Source organism: Bos javanicus, chromosome 2, assembly GCF_032452875.1.
Source record: "Bos javanicus breed banteng chromosome 2, ARS-OSU_banteng_1.0, whole genome shotgun sequence".
NCBI lineage: Eukaryota > Metazoa > Chordata > Mammalia > Artiodactyla > Bovidae > Bos > Bos javanicus.
The window spans coordinates 17,613,934-17,637,858 of NC_083869.1; the positions used below are offsets into that span (position 1 = coordinate 17,613,934).

The window sequence follows — 23,925 nt, forward strand, 5'->3', positions numbered from 1 at the left end:
GGAACATTTTCAGCCAAATAGAATATTCTTCTCATATTATGTCTGAATATCCTTCAGACTGAAATGTGCGATGAAGGGGATTTCTGACACTGAATGCTTAGATGCATGGGGGCCAGAGTATAGTGGCATAGGACCGGATTAAGAAGCAGTCCTGATTCTATTCTCCGAGTTCCATCTTCTACTGAGAGTCTTTGGGTAAAGCTTTCATCATCTGAAGTCTCCATTTCATTGTATCAGAAGCCATGAATAAAAATATCTACATACTTAGGTCAAAAGATTATTGTTAAAGTCCATTTTACATTGTGATGTGCTACCTGCTAAGCAACGTTATGCTTAGAAAAATAGTTTAAAAGAAGTCTTACGTTTTCTTCCTTATAATGAGCTTTACTTGCCTTACTGTCTCCTATTGGTGTATTTCTTTTAAGAAGGGCAATTATTCTGGAACACAGAATAGCACTCAAAATTTGAAAGTTGGGAGAGTAGCATTGAAACTTATACATTATCATATGTAAAGTAGGCAAAAGCTTTTGACTGTGCAGATCATAACAAACTGCAGAACATTGTTAAAGTGATGGGAATACCACACCACCTTACATGTCTCCTAAAGCTGAGCGCCAAAGAATTGATGCTTTTGAACTGTGGTGATGGAGAAGACTCTTGACTGTCCCTTGGACTGCAAGGAGATGCGACCAGTACATCCTAAAGGAAATTAGTCCTGAATATTCATTGGAAGGACTGGTGCTGAAGCTGAAACTCCAATACTCTGGTCACCTGATGTGAAGAACTGACTCATTGGAAAAGACCCTGATGCTGGGAAAGATTGAAGGCAGTAGGAGAAGGGACAATAGAGGATGAGATGGCTGGATGGCATCACTGACTCGATGGACATGAGTTTGAGTAAGCTCCGGGAGTTGGTGATGGACAGGGAAGTCCGGCATGCTGCAGTCCATGGGGTCACAAAGAGTAGGACACGAATGAGTGACTGAACTGAACTGAACTGAGAAACCTGTATGCGGGTCAAAAAGCAACAGAACCAGACATGGAAGAGAGGACTGGTTCAAAATTGGGAGAGGAGTAAGACAAGGCTGTATATCGTCACCCTGTTGATTTTACTTATATGCAGAGTACATCATATGAAAGGCCAGACTGGATCAATTACAAGCTGGAATCAAGATTGCCAGGAAAAATACCAACAACCTCAGATATGCAGATGATACCACTCTAGTGGCAGAAAGCAAAGAGGAACTAAAGAGCCTCTTGATGAGGGTGAAAGAGGAGAGTGAAAAAGCTGGTTTAAAACTCAACATTTGAAAACCTAAGATCATGGCATCTGGTCCCATCATGTCATGGAAAAGCAGAAGGGGAAAAAGTAGAAACAGAGACAGATTTTAGTTACCTGGTTTCCAAAATCACCACTGCGGTGACTGCAGCCATGAAATTAAAAGACGGTTGCTCCTTGGAAAGAAAACTATGACAAATCTCGACAGTGCATTGAAAAGCAAAGACATCACTTTACTGACAAAGGTCCATGTAGTCAAAGCTATGGTTTTTCCAGTAGTCATGTACAAATGTGATAGTTGGACCATAAAGAAGGCTAAGCACTGAGGAATTAATGATTTTGAATTGTGGTGCTGGAAAAGACTTGAGAGTCCCTTGGACTGCAAGGAAATCAAAACAGTCAATCCTAAAGGAAATCAGCCCTGAATACTTATTAGAATGACTGATGCTGAAGCTCCAAAACTTTGGCCACCTGATGGGAAAAGCTGACTCATTATAAAAGACCCTGTTGCTGGGAAGGATTGAGGGCATGAGGAGAAGGGGACAACAGAGGATAAGATGGTTGGATGGCATCACCAATTCAATGGACATGAATTTGAACAAACCCCAGGAGATATTGAAGGGCAAAGAAGCCTGGCATGCTGCAGTCCACAGAGTTGCAAAGAGTTGTACATGACTTAGCAACTACACAACAACAACAAAATAGATAGCTGGTGGGAAGTTTGCAACAGCCTGATGGGGTAGGTTGTGGTGAGAGGTGAAGGGAGGTTCAAGAAGGAGGAAATATATGTATTATGGCTGATTCTCATTGTTGTATGGAAGAAGCCAACACAATATTGTAAAACAATTATCCTCCAATTAAAAATAAATTTGTAAAAAATTTAAGGTTGGGGACATGTTTACAATGGGAGATAGGGAAATCCTATATTAAAGAAGGGATTGTTTTTTCAAAGACCCATTATAGCAGATTAGGTGGTTTACTGGATGAGATGGTCCAGCTTAAAAAACTGCACTTGGAATTCTAAGGAGGAATGTGTTTATCTTTCACAACATAGGCTCCACTAGCCTGGTGAACTATTTGAAGTAAGGAATTCATGCTCTGCATCTGGCTCATGCCAGTCATCACTAGCTGGTTTGAAAATGCTGCCTCTCCTTTCTTTTATTGACAACGTGGATCTTGCTGAGGTTCTGAAAGTCTGTGTAATTGGTTTTTTTTTTTTTAAACTTTACATAATTGTATTAGTTTTGCCAAATATCAAAATGAATCCATCACAGGTATACATGTGCTCCCCATCCTGAACCCTCCTCCCTCCTCCCTCCCCATACCATCCCTCTGGGTCGTCCCAGTGCACTAGCCCCAAGCATCCAGTATTGTGCATTGAACCTGGACTGGCATCTCGTTTCATACATGATACTTTACATGTTTCAATGCCATTCTCCCAAATCTTCCCACCCTCTCCCTCTCCCACAGATTCCATAAGAATTGTTTTGTTTTCTAAGTCCTCATAGAGTATTTTTTCAAGGTAATATCATTCTAGAAGAAGCTTTAATCAACAGGCTTGCCAAGTGAGATGGATGCTCAGTTACATGTAAATATAAAAGGCCTTTTTTTTTTCCTTTTTAATTACCTTAGAAATAGTTCTGTATGCCTTGATAAACTGACTTCACTTTTACCTAAGATAAACACTGCCCTTGAAAATCACTTGATACCTTTTGCCCTTGGTTAGATGTCAAATCTGATGAACATTTCTAAAAGCCATTTCTCTTTCAAATGACCTATGGAGGTTGCTTCCAGTACTGAGATTCTAAATTGCCTTTCATTTCTCAGTAATATGCTTCTGCTCCACTATATGGAAGAAAGGTTGCTTATTATACCCTCTAGTGGTGATTGTGACATTCTTAAAAATATTTTTATTGCATTCTTTGCCCTTTTCCTATAAACTTGCTATATATTTACTTTAAAATATATGTATATGATTCTTTGACTTTATACTGTAAACTGTACAGTATAAAAGAAATTTATCAATCTATGCTGCTGCTGCTGCTGCTGCTAAGTCACTTCAGTCATATCTGACTCTGTGCGACCCCATAGACAGCAGCCCACCAGGCTCCCCTGTCAAGATACAAAAAATGTAAATCATTTGCATTACATTTAGTGTTTATAAATACATCAAAAATAGGTTTATAGACTGATCCATTTTCCTCACATTTCATATACTCCAGTTTTATTCCAATTTTAAATATATGTCTTATTCTTCTCTTCCATTTGGAATAGTCAGTAAGCAGTTATTCACACCACTGGAGGAAGTATATATAGACTTCTACATATCCCAAAATGTCATTATATTTTGGTTTAGAGTCCTTCTTTACTCATACTTAGTCATGAGTACATCTCATTTTCTAAGAATTCACAACATTTGAAATTAAATAAGGAAGCCACCCATGGAACTTCTGATTCTACAGGAACTAGGAATTTGTCACTCCTTCCTTTTCCACTCTGCCTTCTCCACCCCAAAAAGGACAAGGGAACATTTTTTAAATTGAGGATAAATACACATTTTGAAAGAACATCTGCCAAGATTGTTGCTATGTCTCTGTCTACATTCTTCTCAGGTAAAAATTTAATTAGGTATTTTCTTCTAAACTTCTTGCTTTCAAATTCCTAATCAGTTACAGTTTGTATATAGATGATGAGAATAAAGACAGTTAAGAAAAATAAAGGAGACAAGCAGAACAGGTGGTTCTCAACAAAAACTTGAAATTAAGAGTTGTCTGCAACTGAGAGTAATCAAGAGATAACCATAAATTAAAATGACTTTAATAAATAGATAAAAATGTCTTGTTTCTGGATAAAAAAGACTCAGTATTTTGAGATATCAATTTTCCTAGATTAATCCATAAATTAATTGACAATCCAGTAGAATGTTAATATACTTTGATCAAAGTATATTTTGACCAAAGTATTTATGTATGTTTCTAAAGTTTATCTGAAAGAATATGCAAATGAAAATAGCCAAGAAGAGCAAAATTAAAATAAGGATACTAGAGGGAAGGACTAGATTTAATGTGTTTGAATATGATATGAAGCTGTAATAAAAAAAAAAGCATGTTATGAGCCTGCTAAAAGAGACGGGTATCAGTGGAATAGGAAAAACAAACAGTGATATTTTAGTAAATGCTAATACTGACATTTTGAATTGGTGAACAAAGAAGGATTAAAACAACTATTTGGAGAAAAACTACAAAATCTTCCTTCTTTTCTCTTCACATCAAAATATATTCCCGTTAGATCTATGAGTTAAATTTTGAAAGACAAAATACTAGAAATAAATAAGAATTAGTATTTTAGTAGGTCTTGGAGTTAGGAAGGCATTTATGAGCATGTGAAACCCAGAGACCATAAAGAAAAATATCTGTAAATATACTATTGCATATATTTAATTGTTGGACTTATTCATAAAAATATTTCATAATTATAGTCAGAAGTCCAAAACTGGAGAAACATTCATGTTTGTGAAGACAAAGTGCTAATTTTCTAATTTACAAAGAGCTCTCTTTTGTCATTAAGAGAAAGAAAACCCAATAGAAAAATTGGCAAAGTATTTAAATCAGAAAACCACAGATGAACAAATATAAATGAACTGAAAACAAGGAAAAATCTTGCACCACTTCACTAATGAATACAGAAACAAATCTAAATAAGCTTAAAAATCTCATCTGATCAACTTGGAAAAGATGAAAAGAGTTGGTAATGCAGAATGTTTAACGTAGTGAATTTCGGCACTGTAAGTAGGAATGTAAATTAATATAATATTTTGGGGGGTAAAGTTGGCAATATTTATTAAAATGTTTCTGACTCAGTTATTTCACTTCTACAATTTTAGGACTTTATTCTACAGAAATACTTCACATGAATATTCAGAGATATATGTATAAAGCTGTCTTTATATTATTAAAAAATGACCCAAATACCACTGTGGAAGAAAGTATGGCATGTCCTCCTAAAGATAAATAAATAAACGTAGTAACTTAATATAACATGGTAATTTCACATGATCTAGCAATTCCACTTCTGGGCATATACCCAAAAAAACCATGAAAGCAGGGACTCAGATGCTTGTACACCCATGTTCAAGCATTATTCTCAACTGCCAAAGGTAAAGACAATCCAAGTGTCCATCTGTGAATGGATAAATAAAATATATTACAGTTTGACCCTGAACAACACAGATTTGAATTGCCTGGGTCCATTTATCGGAGAAGGCAATGGCACCCCACTCCAGTACTCTTGCCTGGAAAATCCCATGGATGGAGGAGCCTGGTGGGCTGCAGTCCATGGGGTCGAGAAGAGTCAGACACAACTGAGCGACTTCACTTTCACTTTTCACTTCCCTGCATTGGAGAAGGAAATGGCAACCCACTCCAGTGTTCCTGCCTGGAGAATCCCAGGATGGGGGAGCCTGGTGGCTGCCGTCTATGGGGTCACACAGAGTCGGACACGACTGAAGTGACTTAGCAGCAGCAGCAGGGTCCATTTATACATGAATTTTTTTTTTCAGTAGTAAATACTGCAGTACTGCATTATCTGCGGTTGGTTAAATCTGTGGATGTGAAATGGCAATATGGAGGAAACTTGGATATGGAGGGCCAAATATAAGTTACACATGGATTTTTGACTGCATAGAGTGTTGATACTTGGAATGATGTACAAAATGCATTGTGAAGTGAAATGAAGAAATGGAAGTGGAAATTGCATTATAGTTGTTTTATATATTTCTTTTATAAAATAATGATACATCCAGTTAACCAAGGGTAAGTCTATCTAAACTATATGATAGAAAAATCACCTTTGTGATTGTCTTCTTGGAAATATGGAGTCAGATCGCACTCTTGTACCTATGAGTTGGGTTTCCTGTAAGCAATGAATATTCTCTGCTGTCAATCATACTAGGAAGAGATTGATTCATCCAGGGACAGAAAATGGGGACATAGTGAGCAAGAATTAATTAGACTGTGATAAGGAAAATATTTTCCTCCTTTCTCTGGGCTTGAGAATTGCCAGACTAGGAGCCCTGCCCTTGTGCTCTATCATATGGAGACAATTTGATGACAAGTTAGGAAGGTGTCTTCTCTGGTGCCTCAGAGGGTAAAGCATCTGCCTGCAATGTGGGAGACCTGGGTTCGATCCCTGGGTCAGGAAGATCCCCTGGAGAAGGAAATGGCAACCCACTCTGGTACTCTTACCTGGAAAATCCCATGGACAGAGAAGCCTGATAGACTACAGTCCATGGGATCACAAAGAGTCAGACACAGCTGAGCAACTTTACTTCACTTCACTTCACTTAGGAAGGTGGTTCAACCCATAGAGGACCCAAAGAAGGCTAGACACGAGCTGTAGCAGCAATTTATTTTTCATATCGGACTTCCCTTCCATTTGTCCCTGTCCTTCTATAAGGTCAGCAGGCTGAAGAAAAATTATTGGAGAGGCTGTGTCCATGCTAGTGGACAGTGGTAACTGCCAAAGAGCTCCCATGTCCTGTGCAGTAAAGATGGTGAGTTTCATCTCCAGAGCAAAGAGGGGCAGTTTAACAAGAAGAGAGGACCAGATGGGAAGAACCTCAGGGACATGTTCCTTAGAAGATGTTAGGTACCGAAAACCATTAGAAACATATGAGAAACAGTCTTTGCAGGAGATTCTTCTTCATCACTGAGAAGCTTGGGGAGAGGTCCCACCATCATGGTTTGGATTAGAATAATTTTAATCCAGATATTATCTTGGGTCTTTCTGACCTTTAAAGATGGTTCAACACCCAGCTTCGATGTCAAGTCCGGTAGATTTCAAAACTGTCCCAAGGGTTCTGTGAATTCAAGGGGATAAGGCAGGAAAGAAGGGACTTACAACTCATGGCTCTCTCTAGTGTGGATTCCCTCTGCTGCTGCTGCTAAGCTGCTTCAGTCGTGTCTGACTCTGTGTGACCCCATAGATGGCAGCCCACCAGGCTCCCCCATCCCTGGGATTCTCCAGGCAGGAACACTGGAGTGGGTTGCCCTTTCCTTCTCCAATGCGTGAAAGTGAAAAGTGAAAGTAAAGTCTCTCAGTCGTGTCTGACTCTTTGCGACTCCATGGACTGCAGCCTACCAGGGATTTTCTAGGCAAGAGTACTGGAGTGGGGTGTCATTGGACTCCCTCTGCCTAGCCTCAACATGGCTTTGACACTCAGCCGCAGGACCTATTCTCACAAGGAAAGCTGATTCACACCAAGCATTCTGTGGATCTAACAATCTTTACTATACCACTAGGGGTCATGGAAGAGGTGGCATCACCACTGCATACAAATGACATGAAGCCCCCATGAGAGACCCTGGTCTCTGTGCTTCTTGGTACCTCAGCACCGTGGACTCTTTTAACTCCTCCTTGTACATTCTCACAGTCTCCTTTCTCCTCCCCCTCATTTATTTCCCCCTGATTATTTCTTCTCCACCCTTCCCTCTGCCAATGTTTAAATGAAAAAAGAACTCTTCTCCTTGTCTCACACAGAGCAGTTCTTCCCTGTTCTCTGTGTATCACATCTTGGCCAATCACTCTAAGGGTTCACCTTTCAACTCAATCATTAATTAAGGTCTTAGGCATCTTTTCATGTGATTTTTGGCCATCTATATGTCTTCTCTGAAGAAATGTTTATTTAGCTCTTGTATCCATTTGTTGATTGAGTTGTTTGCTTTTTTAATATTGAGCGGCATGAGCTGTTTGTGTATATTAGAGATTAATCCCTTGTCAATTGCCTCATTTGCAAATATTTTTTCCCATTCTGTGGGTTATACTTTTGTTTTGTTTATGATTTCCTTTGCCCTGTAAAAGCTTCTAAGTTTAATTAGGTCCCATTTGTTTATTTTTGCTTTTATTTTCGTTACTCTAGGAGGCGGATTCAAAAAACATTGCTGCACTTAATGTCAAAGAGTATGCTGCGCATGTTTTTCTCTAATGGCTTTATAGTATCAAGTCTTACATTTAGGCCTTTAATCCATTTTGAGTTTATTTTTGTGTATGGGGTCAGAGAATGTTCAGATTTCATTCTGTTACATGTGGTTATCCAGTTTTTCCAGCACCACTTACTCAGTGTTAGTCACTCAGTCACATCCGACTCTTTTTGACCCTATGGACTGTATTGCCTGCCAGGCTCCTCTGTCCATGGAATTCTCCAGGCAAGAATACTGGAGTGGGTAGCCATGCCCTTCTCCAAAGGTCTTCCTGACCCAGGTATCAAACCCAGGCCTCGTTCATTGCAGGCATTCTTTACCATCTGAACCAGAGACTGTTTTTTTCCATTGTATATTCTCACCTCCTTTGTCATAGATTAATTGATGGTGAGTGTGTGGGTTTACTTCCAGGCTTTCTGTCCTGTTCTTGAATTCTCACAAAAAAGGATATATTTCTTTCCTCTGGAACTTCAGAAATCTACCTCTTGCCCTCGGGGAGCTCACAGTGCACAGAACAAAGGTATGAACCCCAGTGTGATACAACTGATCAGTACAGCTTGTTTCACTAGCAATCCAAAGAACGGAGATGTCTAATTGCATTATCTGTGTTTGTCAAATTAATTTTATATGGCTGTGAAATATTTTCTGAGTGACAATAGACCTACTTCCTGTCTCCCTAGAACCACAAGTTGCCAGAAGTTCCTAGTTTTGATGGATCTCCCTAATGGGGTCCTTCTAATAAAACTGGCATTTGATGTTCTCTGTCATTCATGCTGCAATTTATTTTTTGTTAGGTTTTAATTGAAAACATCCACATATTTCCTCTGGAGCTATAATGCCAAGGAGCCAGTTATAGTAGTAGGCATACTGTCCTGCTCATCCTGATAAGAAAGCCAGGGATTTTTAATTCCACCTGTTTCTCCCCCTAGATTTAGAATGTAAATTCTTTCTACATATTTATGAAACAAGACAAGCTGATAGCAAGAGCACTACTCAGTAATTGGAAAGTCAGTTACTTTTTATCTCTTGGTTAAAAAGAGGAAGTAGGTCAGTTCTTTGTTAATAGCAAATACTATTTAGGATGATACATCATCATAGGATGATACAAATTACTAGGGGAAAGACATTGTAAAGTTGATTTTCAAGCAAGAGGCAATAGCTAACTTTTTCTTTAATATATTAAGACTGCAGTGACCAATTTTTCAGTAATCAAAGTCTGAATCCTTTTTTGTTCAAACTAATTTTTTAATTAGTTTTTTTAATAACCTTACCAAAAAAACTAACAAAAACTAAACTAACTCAGCAAGCCATTTTCACTACTCAGATCAAGCACCTGCTAGAAGGGTTTGTTCAGATGCATTTGTTGCTGTTCAGTTGCTAAGTCGTGTCCATGCATCTGAACATATTTCAGCCATATACCACAAGTGTATGTGATGGAGAGAGAAATATAAATGTGAGAATAAAATATTTATGGCATGGAATTACTCATGCCCATTTGTTTATATAGCCTTCTGTGTGTGTTTCTATCACAGACGTGAAACTAAAATTCAAGTAGATCCCTCTGCATTTGAGTCTTCTGGTGAGGAAATTTAAATTGCCCATCTACTAATTTTTTTTGCACTTGAGATAAATCATGAGGTATTTATAAATATCATTTCAAAGGCTAAGAGATGGTATCTGGGTATTTGGCTTATTACTAAACCACGAAGTTTGTTTTAGAAGCAATATGATTCTCCAACAGCCTCCATGTTTGCATACATCAGAATTGATGGCAGTTTGGAAGCCAAATACAAAAGCAAACATTTCTCAGGAAGAACTACAGTTTGCTGCCATCCATGTCTATCAAACTCAGGGTGAAACATTACTGAAAACCTACTTCTCAGCCTTGATCCTAAATGGCTTAGAAGGCTGGTGACCTCATCCTTTGATGTTTAAAAAAGGAGGAAACTATATTTCAACCAAAGAGGCTACAAAACATTAAAACTGCTCAAACTGGAAATTTCCACAGCATCTGACAACACACCAAAAGCCACTGAGACAAACATGCTCTCAAGTGCTGTCCTGCTTCCAGTTTCCTGTGCTTTCTGCAAGTACTTCCGTTTTTCAATTTGCTTCTGGAGAATGCTGGCCACCGTTTCAGGGAAAATGCTTCCGTGACTATTGTAACGAGCCAAATTCTTGCCCAGACCAGGGAGATCCTAGACACTAGCCTGTGGACAACTGCTGCAAGTGAAGTCAGGAATCTGATCCGCAGGAACAGCTTTTAGGTCTGTCATTGTTTCAGAGTCCATGAGCTTTGAGACTGGGAATTAAAGCAAGAACACTAGAGGCTGAGTGCCTAACTCCTATCAGTGCCTAACCATCTTCAAAGATGCGAGAACTCAGCTCTGAGCGCGTTTTCAGTAGTTCTTTGCTTGCTGTTTCCACAATTAATGAACACCCCTTTAGATTCTGCAGTTCTGTAAATCCGTGGATGATTTAACCTGAATCATGACCCTATTACTTGGTAGTTAAGAAGAATGACTACGAATAGGATAGACTCAGTAAAGTTGAGTCTCCCAAGGATGTTTGTCAGTTATTGCTGATCCATTGGACTTCCATGGCCCTCAACCCTCAGTTGTTTATATTCCTGAAACATTTGAATCCTTTATGTGATCTATTTTCAGAATGCTGCTGCTAAGTCGCTTCAGTCGTGTCTGACTCTGTGTGACCCCATAGACGGCAGCCCACCAGGCTCCCACGTCTCTGGGATTCTCTAGGCAAGAACACTGGAGTGGGTTGCCATTTCCTTCTCCAATTTTCATAATAGATCAGCCAATTTAATTTGTAGTTACATTGGAACATGAACTTAGATTTTTGATGTCGCAACTCTTGGTAGACTCCTCTGGAAGATGATCATAATAATAACTAGCATTCGGTGAGCTCTTCCTTTGTGGTAGCTCTTTTACAGACATCATTTGTCACAGAAATTCTGGGAGACAGGCACTAATGTTAGCCCTACTATACAGATGATTAAACAGAATCAGAGAGATTAAGTTACTATCCCAAGGTCACACAGTGGTTGAACTGAGACTTGAACCCAAGCAGTGTAACTGCAGAAACTGTATCTCTGTAAAAGTCAAGTAAGGTGTAATCCCCTGACCAGAATGTCTGGGAAAAAAATTAAATGCTCCAAGTTGTAGGATGACTGAATAAATTATGGTTTACCCATGCAATGAAATATCAGGTAATAATAAAACAAAATAATAGTTTTATGAATATGCAATGGTATGAGAAAATGTTAAAATGTAACATTAAATGAAAAAGGGCTGCACAGTAAAATCTCAATTTTGTACTTAAGAAAAATAGATAATAGAATGCCAATGTTGATTATCTCTAGAAATTGGATGAAAGCTGATTTTAGTTTTTTCTTTACGCTTCTCTGTATCTTCTAAATTTTTGGAAGTGGCCATTATCAGGTAAGCGAGCTCAGTCATGTCCAACTCTTTGCAACCCCATGGACTATACGGTCCATGGAATTCTCCAGACCAGAAACTGGAGTGGGTAGCTGCTCCCTTCTCTGGGGGATCTTCCCAACCCTGTGGAAGTGGCCATATATTACCTTAAATTCCAAAAATTAAGGTATAGTGAAGCATGAAAATGTCTGAAATTCGCTTCTCCTAATTTCTAGCGTTGAAGAAAAAGGAGTCCATTTCTGTTTTGTCTGAGACAGTGATGTCCACCTGTACCCAGAGGTATGTGGCCTCTTATCCAGACCTTTGTCTGGATTAGACTCCTTAATTTTCATAAGAAAATGTCAATTCTACCACCAGCTCAGCTGACACTGATACATGTGTCCTTCATTGTCCTCATAGATTATCTATACTCGAGCATCTCTCCACAGAGGATAACCTTGAACTCTGCTGTCCCAAACAGAGAGCTTGATTACTTTATATATGTTTATATATTATATTCATGTGTATTATTGTATCTGAATATATATTATATATTCAGATAAAACTCCCAGATGGCCATATTGTCTATTTCTCTGGGACTTAACATTTTATCATTGATCCTTACAACTGTATCCTACAACCACCTTGCCGAGCTCCTCACAAAATTACGTTTGCTGAGCTGAGTTTAGCCCCAAAACCATGTGCTTGCAGTGAAGAATCTTATAAGTAAGAGCCCTATTGCATTAAATGTAGAAGAACTGTTGAAATAGTTGTTCACCATATCATTACATTATAAAAGGGAATTTTTCCCAAGTCAAAAGTCATCATGATCTTTCTAAGCAATAGATTTGTTTTAATCTTATGGACACTATAATTTGTATCATCAACTTAAAAATTACAGACCACAAATAACCCTCTGTCTTAGCTGCTGTAAAGTCCTGGGCCAGATACATGGTGTTCCTCCAACAAATGTCCAGATGCTTGTTTGTTGAACTGATCTCTGATTTTCTTCTGGCATTGACTTTCTCCTTTTTTTTTTTTTTTCATTTTTATGTGCTCCTTCAAACCATATGAGGAAGGGGAGAGAAGAAATAAATGGATAGAAAAATGAATAAAAGCAAATTTGTGTTGGGAACTTATGGCTGATTTCAAATCAGCACAATGAGCATGAGAGTTTTCTTCCTTCATCTGTTTTTCTAGAACAATTTACAGAGATTCAAGAGTTGGTGACATGATGATGACATGACAAATGGAAGATTTTCCCCACCACTATTTGTTTTAAAGAAAAATGACAGAGGTCAAGTCCCGGGTTCATGTACTGCTTTGACAAGATCCACTGTGACACTGGGAGCACCCTAACAGGAACTGTTTTCTCAGGAAACAGGCCAACTGCTTTGATCTCAAGTGGACAAATCAGAAAGGCAGGTAGGAGTGACTTGTTCCTCTGTAATTTTACAAGCTCAAATTCTACATTGCATCCAGTTGTTTCACAAGCTCCTGTACTTACAAACTTTCAACTTCAGAAAAGTGAACATAAAGCCCCATATGAGAACAAAGGCATGCAGGCTCTGCCTTCCCCACAACAACAGTCTGATCACTTGAGCAGAGCACTCTTGTTCCCGGTACCAATAAATTTACCTGCTCACACGTGAAACAGCTTCTGCAGTTGCTTTCCTCATTACCTTGTCCTCGCAGGATTTCCATCATCTGATGTTTTTTTCCATTCAGTCTTTAAGTAAGGTGTTTCACCTTCCCCTGGAGGCAGCACTTGATCTCTTTCTTTCCTGTAAACAGCAGTGTGGCCTGTCTTAACATTCTCTCCAGAACAATTTTTCTCTCTAAAGTGCTGAGTCACTGAAGGGAGGAAGAGACATTCTGTGGGCAGCAGTAGTCAACTGAGAAAACAGAATCATTTCCCAGGACTTAAAAGGGTACTTTCAAGAGTGAGCAAATTCGAAAAGTGGGCAAGAAGTTCATTCAGGGTGAAAGGTACAAAGTCCTTTTCACATAGTCTGTGGAAGATCATCTTTCATAAATGAAAAAAGTGCGAGTGGAAAATTCCTTTATTTTGCAGCAGCGGGGTAGTGCATCAGCCCTGGGCTGGGATTGCAGAGAGTTCTCTTGAGTTCTTAGCCTTCCTTTCTGGCCTCTGCCTTTCAGTTTTTCACCAGTTTAATGGGAAGATGACCTCTGCTCCTACTCTAAGAGAAGGGTACCGACAGACTGAGTGTATGGGAGTTCTGAGTTTTGGGACACCTGAATTTGACTGTTGATCTTCAAATATCCACTGCTTCAAAATCAGTCTAGGTACATTTGAACTTTTTATTTTGTATTTCTCAAAGGCTACTGAATTAAACTGTTTGAGAATGAAGTGGGCAGGATATACAGGAAATTTCTAACACTATAAAGCTTTTAAAATGGAGACTGATGGCAATTTCTTGTGAATCAAAAATACCGCAAAATAAAAACAGTTTAAAAATGATTATTAGCCCTACCCAAACTCAGGGTGGCTTCCCATACAGTAATGTGTGTGATATTTCCACAGCCTCCTTTTCAAACCCTGATGCTGCTGCTGCTGCTAAGTCGCTTCAGTCGTGTCCGACTCTGTGCGACCCCAAACACCGCCTCCTACCAGACTCCCCAGTCCCTGGGATTCTCCAGGCAAGAACACTGGAGTGGGTTGCCATTTCCTTCTCCAATGCATGAAAGTGAAAAGTGAAAGTGAAGTCGCTCAGTCTTGTCCGACTCTTAGCGACCTCATGGACTGCAGCCTACCAGGCTCCTCCGTCCATGGGATTTTCCAGGCAAGAGTACTGGAGTGGGTTGCCATTGCCTTCTCTGTTTCAAACCCTTCCCATATCCAAATCATCACACAGCTACCATTTGAGTACATGGTCTCATTATAAATATATTATCTTACCCATCCTGGATAGAACCATATGAGGTAGGTATAATTATCTCATATTTCCAATAAGAAAACTGAGGCTCATAAAAGTTAGGTAATTTGTCTAAAATTACAAGACAGTAGAAATGGATGCCTGGCCTAGCTGAACTCAAAGCCACTCTATTTCCACTGTTTGGCTGGCTAATGTGCTACACTGATCTCTGTCTAACTTCCTACTTGCAGTCATTCTATGGAAAAAGTGTAAAGTTTGGAGCTGTATTCCTTAATCATTCACTGTATAACCAGTGATGGTACACAGCTGTCCAGGCTTTAATTTCCTCAGGTCTAAAATATGGATAACAATGCCTACCTAATGTTAAAACCATTAAATGAGATAATATATTTAAAACATGGGCCAGTATCTGGCTCATACTAGTTGCTTAATAAGTATAAGAATATGGCCATATCATCCTTTACTTACACTAAAATGCTCCAGTATTAAAATTCTTAAAAAAATAAAGTAAAATTCTTTATATGTGTTCTAGTTCCCCCACCAAAAAAAAAAAAAATCTATGGCTCATATTCCTTTATAACCTCCTTGTGTCAGCATGCTATTGATTACATGTTCTGGAAACTAAATTTATGCTGAGTTAAACAGGAAGGAAATCAATTATCTCACATAGGAGGATGGTCAGGGCAGCCTTGAGGGGTGGCTGATTCAACAGTTGACAATGTCATTAAAGAGCTGGAATCTTTCTGCTCCATGATGGACAGAATCTGCTTCACCCTAAGGCTTGTTACCCTCCCTGGTGAAAAGGCCTATGGTTGCCTACAGTACCCAGAAGTAATCACATTTCATTTATATCTGAGAGGAAAGAAAGGCCATCTCACTATGGTTCTACAGCCGTCAATCAGCTAATCTTTCCTTGCCGAACCAGTCACTGGTAAAGGGAGGTGAATTTTCAGGATTGATTTGATTCATCACCTGAAGGGAAGTAGAATTTGTCCACTCCCCTCCCCAAAGTTTTATACTGTAAATCTCAGTGAGTGAAAGAACAAGCTTATTTATGAGTACAGGTGGAAACTCTAGTAATATCCAGAAAAGAGATGGTGAATTGTCACAGAAGTAAACTAAGTCTATTTGATTTCAGGGCCCAAAATGCCTTCATGCCATTGGTTATGCAGAAAGGAGTGGTAAGAGTAAGCCCTTTAACACATTTTTGCTTTAGATCAATTCTGTTGTTACACTGATTAACTTAAACCTCTAAATACACTTCTCAAGGACGGATGATACAGACGAAAAACAATACCCTTAACACGTTATCTATAGCTGGTTCCTCACAAGATGATTTAGGTGGTACACATTTACTGCCTTAAATAACATTGAATTACAGAGGACTGACTCCTTCTGATACTATCAGAGCAAAAGCCAGTTTAATGCTCTTAGTCTGCAACACTTTCTAACAGGTGTAAATCTCCCTTTAACAAAGACAGGCTTAGAGCTTTGAAGGACATCACCTGGACTTTTAAACATTGTTTTGTCTTCCTTTCAAATAGGTTTTCAGTTACTTTGTATTTGTGATAAACAATATTGGTCCTGGGGCTTCCCTGGTGGCTCAGTGGTAAAGAAACCACCTGCCGATACAGGAGACAGGGGTTCGTTCCTGATCTGGAGTTCGTTCGAGATCCCATATGCCATGAAGCAACTAAACCCATGTGCCACAACTATTGAACTTGTGCTCTAGAGTCTGGGAGTCGCAACTACTGAGCCCACGTGCTGCAATCACTGAAGTCCTAAAGCCTGTGCTCTGCAACAAGAGAAGCCTCTGCAATGAGAAGCCCATTCACTGAAACTGGAGAGTAACCTCTGCTTTCGATAACTGAAGAAAAGCCTGTGCAGCAATGGAGACCCAGCACAGCCAAAAATGAACTAATTGATTTTTTAAAAATTGGTCTTTCCATTTTAGGTAATGATAATTAGGAAATAATATGACATTTCCTTCGAAAGCAAATCTATTTAAGGAAAACAAAATCAAGCCAAAGAGTAATTAATTTGGAGAAAGGATTATGCATGGATGTTAAAAATTATGAGGCCATATGTAGTGGTATATGAAGAAGGAAAAAACATGAAAGTGTTTGGAGAAGACTAAAGCTTTTACCTGGAGTAACTAGAGAATGATTGCAAGAATAATTTCAATTCAAGACTAAAGAAATTGCTAGCGCAGAGGGTAATTACTTCAGGAGCCACAAGAGGGCAGTGGATCAGTGGCTGTAAAGCCAGTTTGGTCAGTATGTCTTCCTTACCCGAGCCCTTGTTCCTCAAAGTGTGGTCCACAGACCAGCAGCATAAACATCACCTGAGAGCTTATTGGAAGGGTAGTGTCTCTGGCCTCATCCCTGGACTACTGAATCAGATATGCATTCTAATGAGATTCCTACTTAATTCTTATGCACATTCAGTTCAGTTCAGTTGCTCTGTTGTGTCCAACTCTGCAACCCCATGGGCTGCAGCATGCCAGACTGCCCTGTCCATCACCAACTCCTGGAGCTTGTTCACATTCATGCCCATCGAATTGGTGAAGCCATCCAACCATCTCTTCCTCTGTCATCCCCCTCTTCTGGCTTCAATCTTTCCCTGCCTCAGGGTCTTTTCCAATGAGTCAGCTCTTCGCATCAAATGGCCAAAGTATTGGAGCTTCAGCTTCGACGTCAGTCCTTCCAAAGAACATTCAGGGTTGATTTCCTTTAGAATTGACTTGTTTGATCTCCTTGCAGTTCAAGGGACTCTCAAGAGTCTTCTCCAACACCACAGTTTAAAAGCATGGATTCTTTGGCACTCAGCCTTCTTTATGCACATTAGAGTTTGAAAAGTACTGACTTTGGCTCAGAGTTTTGGGTCTCTTTTGGCTACTCTTCCTGCTGTGAAACAGGGCTGACCTGGTTATAATTTTGAAGAAGTACATTTGCCACGGAGTCTACTATGATGTTGTCAGATTATTTATGTTTGAATCTCAGTTCCTCCTCTCACAGTAGCATTTGGGTGAAAAACTGCATTTCCAATACTTATAACATTTCTTTAATGAACAGATGCTCAACAAATGGATGGATAAATGAATAAACCATTCAGACAGAGAAATCATATTTCCTAACAGTGTTTCTGTGTTCCTGCCATCCTTTATTTTGTCAGTTTGATGGAAGATGAGGGTTTATTTGTGTATTTTAGTATCAACTGCTTTAAATCTTTTTGTAACGAGATAGGAAGTAAATGTTCTCACATGTACACATATCTGTTCAAAGGTTTCTGGCACATTCGGATGAGCTTTCCCAGGGCTTTCCTCCATATTCTGATATCTACTCCTGCTAATATAAGACCCCGGGTGTGCAAGCCATGTACAGCTTGAGACAAGCAGAGTTTGAAAGAAAGGGTTCACATTCTGATCATGTTATAGGTTTCAGACCATCTAGGCCTTAGGGAAATTGAAGTAAAAGAATAAAACCCACTTGTGTTTCCTTGCCTAAAAATCAATAGGTTATTCCAGAAAAATATTAAAAATGACTTGTATACTTTGGGGAGTAGAGCTTTTAGTAAAATACTAAAAGAATACTTTCAGCATTTTCCCTTTTAATAGGTACAAGTGCAGGATATTGAGAAAGCAGTAGAATGATTCAAAAAGTCTAAAATATAAGGCCTCTTGCCTCTATAGGCTTTGTGTGTTTTCCAATCATTCACCCACTACAAATCAATTTACAGTTGAATGGTTTCTCCATTAGTTCTGGTGCCGGAATATATTGAGAGGAAAGAGAAGTCTAATTGATGGGGTTATTCCTGGACTGAGGTGAAGCTCCCAAGCTCCATCCTTAAAACTTTACAGAGTAACTAGCCAGCAATTCAAGAGGGAGGTTTTCATAACCCCAACCATAAAACCAGTGCATAAAACTGTCCCTACTCTTAAAGCCTAAGTAATGTGGTACCGGAGAAGGCAATGGCACCCCACTCCAGTACTCTTGCCTGGAAAATCCCATGGACAGAGGAACCTGGTGGGCTGCTCAACTGAAGCGACTTAGCAGCAGTAGCAACAGCAATGTGGTACCCCTTCCTCCTTTCTAAAGCTGCAACCCTGTGATTTTTCTTTCATTTCATTTTTGCATTCATCCACTCATTCATTCAACAAATAGTTTTGAGTACCTGCTAAATGCTAGGGATATAGAACAAAAAAGACAAAGTCTCTGCTCTGGGGAAACTGACATCTAGAATGCAAAAGAGGAGAGAGACAACAGCCAAAGAAACAAAGATTAATTCTATTAGTTACAGAAGAAGGAAAAGCTGGGTAATGTGATTGTACATGTGGAACATGTGCAAACTTAGAATGAACCAACAGGCAAAGACTCTGAGAATGTGACATTTGCTCCAAAACTCGAATGGGAGTTAGCAGAGCAAGCCTTGCTGGAAGAGTCTTCTAGTAGAGATCAGCTACAAAAAATTCCCAAGGCAAGAAGATCCTGTTCAGCATGTTTGAGGAAGAAAAAGAATATCAAAGTATGTCTGTATCAAATCGATTAAGGTCAAGAGTGGTATGTATAAAAATATACTCACGAAAGTTCAGTGAACAGATACATTTATGTGTAGTGGGGGGTATAGGGAATGTGGAGATACTCGATAGCACAGTGTAATGAGCCCAGAAGGCCCAGGCTCTGCTGTGATTCTACTTGTTCATATTCCTGTGCTTAATTAGTGGTTGTAGGGAAAGAAAGATGCTTTGCATTATTGGGGCTGGGTTGACTTGAGTTTTGTTGATGCTCAGAATTGGACCTATTGGAACAGTCTTCATCATGAGCCGCACTGGTGTCTTATCCTATCAATTTATGTTGTTACTTTGCACACTGGGTTATTTTGGAAGCTGCTCGATCATGGTGGCTCTTAAAGAGAAAACTGCAATATAAAATTCCAACCCACTCATGAAAAGTTTTGGATATTACATTTTTGAGACCTATCAGTAACTGTTATAATTAGCTCCTGCTGAAAATCTGTATTTTTTCAGAGCATCATTACTCTTCATAATTAGTTCTATAATTTCCCTGTAGAATATGATCCATTTTATCTGAAGTGCTAAAATCAAACACAAGTAGTTGATCACTGTCTATCTATAATTTGCATTGCTCTTTATCCAAGAAAATATTAGTTTTTGTTAGCCAGATAGAGATCTATTATGAATGTCAATGTAACTTAATTAAAGCATAATATTAATCATAAGACTATCTTCCAGACTCAAATACTTCCTCAATGATGTTTACTTGTCTAGAACTTAGCTGATGAAATGCAAAAATAAAATTGGATAAAGGCATTTTGGTGAGTAGGGAGATTTAACAAAAGCCTTTCTTAATGAAAAAATAATGTAATAGAAAGTACAAAAAGAATTGTACCTACTAAATTACATTCAAAAGAATATGACAGTAAAATAAGTTTTTTTGCTCATTTTATATCTAAACATTAAATAATATTTATTAAATTTCTGCATTTCATTGCGCTGTTCTGCAAGTTAGTCAACAAGACATAGGTCATACCCTCTATTAGTTTTTGCAAATTTTATTCATTTTAATTTAAAATGCCCAAGCAGTTTTAGACATTAGAAAACGTTCTGCCATAATCACTATTTTTTGCATAATTTTAATGTATGTAATAGCATAAAAAACTGAAGTGTATTCTATATTAATGAGGGTGAGAGCAACTTCTTTGGGGAAAATTGTCCATTTCTTTAGAGAAATATTTTAATGGATCTCTGGTTATTCAAGATAAGGCCCAAAACTTGGTGCTAATTTGGTACTTTTGAGGTCGTGGGCGTATTCAGGTAATGAGGTATTACGGAGAGACAGTAATTCTCTCTGTAATTAAATAAAAGGCTGTCTTCCACAAATGTAAAGATTGTTATAGTAACTAATTTGGAACTTCCTGGCTGGGGTTGTAGTTGTCCTAGAAACAGAGTTGTCATCATGAAACTAAAGAGGGAAAGAGAAAATTTAGATAATGAGAGGGGCCCCAGCCATGAGAGAGACAGTGACGAGAGAACACCCCACAGAGAACCATTTCCTAGCCATCCTCAGAGCATTCGGAAACCGCACAGCAATTCTAGCAGCCTCCCGGGATGAGGGCCTTTACGTTATTAAAGGAAATTTCCTTTACGTTATTAAAGGAAAGAATGCCTCCAGAAGGTAGGAGAAGTTTGTATGCGCTCAGATTGCACCCTAGATTGTGTCAGCTGAAATGCTTTTGGATGGAGACAGCAAAAAACCTCAACCCAAACTGAATTAAACAGTAAACGGGAATTTGGGGCTCAAAAGGCTAAATCTTCATCCAGAGATTGTGTGGGGGTTGAGGCAAGATTCAGGGTACAGGAACCTTCGAGAGATGGTTCTTCAAGTTCCTGCCTTCCCTCAGGTTGGCTGCCAGCCTCAGCTGCTGCTCCTCATTCACACCCAAGGAAAGGGAAGAGGCAGGCTTCCCCAGCCACTTAACAAGACAAAGGTCATGTGCTGATCACCTAGGCCTGAGTTACCTGGACTAATAAAAGTGTCAAGGGAACAGGATTACTCCAACTGGTTTAGCTATATCAGGTCTAAGCCCTGTACCTGGAAATGGAGTCAAGCCTGAAAGAGAAATGTGAAAGTCGCTCAACTGTTTCTGACTCTTTGCAATCCCATGGACTGTAGCCCGCCAGATTCCTCTGTCCATGGAATTCTCCAGGCAGGAATACTGGAGTGGGTAGCCATCCCCTTTTCCAGGGGATCTTCCTGACCCAGGGATTGAACCTGGTCTTTTGCATTGTAGGCAGATTCTTTACCATCTGAACCAACAGGGAAACCCAGGAGTCAAGCCTACTGAGGCAGAATAGTATTAAGGGAGCCAGGGAGGATGTTTGGAAGACAACTTTGGTATTCTTTATAAGATCTAACAAGCTTCCTGAACTTTGGCTTCTGGAAGAGTTTCAGGAATGAATTTTAGGTCCACTCAAATTTCAGTGACTAGTCAAGAAAATTTAGTTTTAATTCTCTTTCCATAGCTGGTATATAATAAAATCATCTTAAATTTAACAATTCCATTTTCTCAGAGTTAAATAATACCAATTTAAGCTATAGTATTTTTTTTTAGTGAAACCTACTATACTTAGAACTAAGTGTTAATGAGAAATTTGAAAGCATTTGAGAACCAGTAAACTCAAGAATTCTCATGAAGACAGCAGGTGGGTGCTGAAGAGTTTGACAGTCTTGGGACAGCACAGGGGGCTGGCTTCTCATCCCCACAGACAGAAGCTAAGGCACGTTGCCTACATATACCAGCTGTACAGCCTGAAAAGGGAGCCCAGCTGGGGAGCTGCAAAGGATTCTCCAGGACTCCCTCTGGGCATCCTTGCACCCATACATGGGGTTCTCCCAATGAAATAGCAAAGTTGGAGCAGCAGGAAGCCTCCCAGCAGTGCACAGTTGGAGTGATGCTTCAAGCAGCAAGCAATATTTTCCAGATGTAGAGATTCAGTGTGCTTAGGGATTTGCATGGGGACTATAGAGTAGCTGTCTATTGCTGCTGACTAAAGAGCATACATATGTGGCTGGAGCCCTGCTAGAGGTGAATGAGAGGATTTGGTTTGTATTTGCTTTAGCACAGTGAAGAAAACTAAAAAATAATAAAGGTGAAGTTTTTAAGACTCAGGAGACCCTGGACTCGATAACAGGGGGAGATGGAGAATATTTCACTTTCATGAAAGATCTCCTTTTGACTTACACTGAAATCTGTCTGGCCAATGCTCTCCTTCTAAAGTCTTCCATGAACTACACCTGGTAGAAATTTATTGTCTATTTAGCAAGGTCTCCAATGATTAAAGACATGAGTTTTTGCATTTTAAAGAATGTTAACTCCCTTGATTATGAACTCAGCCAGAAAAACAGGACAAAGTTGGGTGGCAAATGCATTATGTATGTGAGTTTGTTTTTAATTGATTGATTTGAATAATCTTCATCATGCTGGTTCAGATTGACAGCACATGCTATTCTGTAGCTGCTGCTTTAGACTGTATTAGCCTTCTCTGACAGAAAAGGAAATGGCAACCCACTCCAGTATTCTTGCCTAGAAAATCCTGTGGACAGAGGAGCCTGGTGGGCTGCTGTCCACGGGGTCGCACAGAGTCGGACACAACTGAAGTGACTTAGCAGCAGAAGCAGCCTTTTCTGAAAGAAGTCAGTTTTTCACCTGACACCCTGACCTTTGACAGAAGAATAGACTGGGCTGTAAACTCATCTCAGCTGCTGCAGAGATTCTCTACTTCAAAAATGCCTGCCTTGAAGGTGCTAAAATCACTACCCATATTCCTCACAGCTTCGGAGAAGGCAATGGCACCCCACTCCAGTACTCTTGCCTGGAAAATCCCATGGACGGAGGAGCCTGGTAGGCTGCAGTCCATGGGGTCGCTAAGAGTCAGACAGGACTGAGTGACTTCACTTTCACTTTTCACTTTCATGCATTGGAGAAGGAAATGGCAACCCACTCCAGTGTTCTTGCCTGGAGAATCCCAGGGACAGGGGAGCCTGCTGGGCTGCTGTCTATGGGGTCGCACAGAGTTGGACATGAGTGAAACGACTTAGCAGTAGCATACCTCACAGCTTAGAAGAATTAATTTTCTTTTAAGAAAATGAAGGCAACTTCTAAGAGTTGCCTTCTAAAATGCAAATATTACTGGCAAAATTCTTATATTTAGCCAACTCACATCTGGTTTATATAGAATGTCTGGAGTTTCCATTTGTTGCCTTACACATTCCATCTGAGGGTGGTACCTAAGATTTTTTTTTCCCCCATTCTATCTGAATTCTTTATATTTGAGTTGCTCCTCCTTCCTATGGGCTTCTCTTGTGGCTCAGCTGGTAAAGAATCTCCCTGCAATATGGGAGATCTGGGTTCAATCCCTGGGTTGGGAAGATCCCCTGGAAGAGGGCATGGCAACCCACTCTAGTATTCTGGCCTGGAGAATTCTATGGCCTGTATAGTCCATGGGGTTGCAAAGAGTCGGACATGACTGAGCAACTTTCACTTTCACTCCTTCCTATAGACTTGCCTGTAAAATTTTAACACACATTTGCACACACCTGTTCATGCAATCAATCCCCTGAAGGGTGTGCCACAAAGCACCATTTTATACTGATGTAATTATAAACTCATTAATAATAGTCATGCATTTTAGCCCTCCTGAGATCAGTGGTACATCCTATTCTTGCGATTCTATTTTGCCATTTTCTAACAAGAACAACAAAATGTTACTCTGTTGCTAGGTAACCTTGGCAATTTTGTATGTAGCCCTCTACTTTCAT

General features: G+C 39.5%; 1 long non-coding RNA gene across 2 annotated transcripts in view; it reads right to left on the reverse strand.

The window, feature by feature from the left end:
* Positions 1-13,708, reverse strand: part of LOC133257719 (uncharacterized) — a 53,112-nt gene extending 39,404 nt beyond the window's left edge. The window contains exon 1 of one of the 2 annotated variants that reach the window (XR_009739667.1): positions 13,339-13,708. This is a non-coding gene — a long non-coding RNA (uncharacterized LOC133257719). Of the gene's footprint in view, positions 1-13,328 lie in introns of both variants that reach the window. The other variant, XR_009739666.1, reaches the window with a different exon arrangement.
* Positions 13,709-23,925: the final 10,217 nt, after the last annotated feature.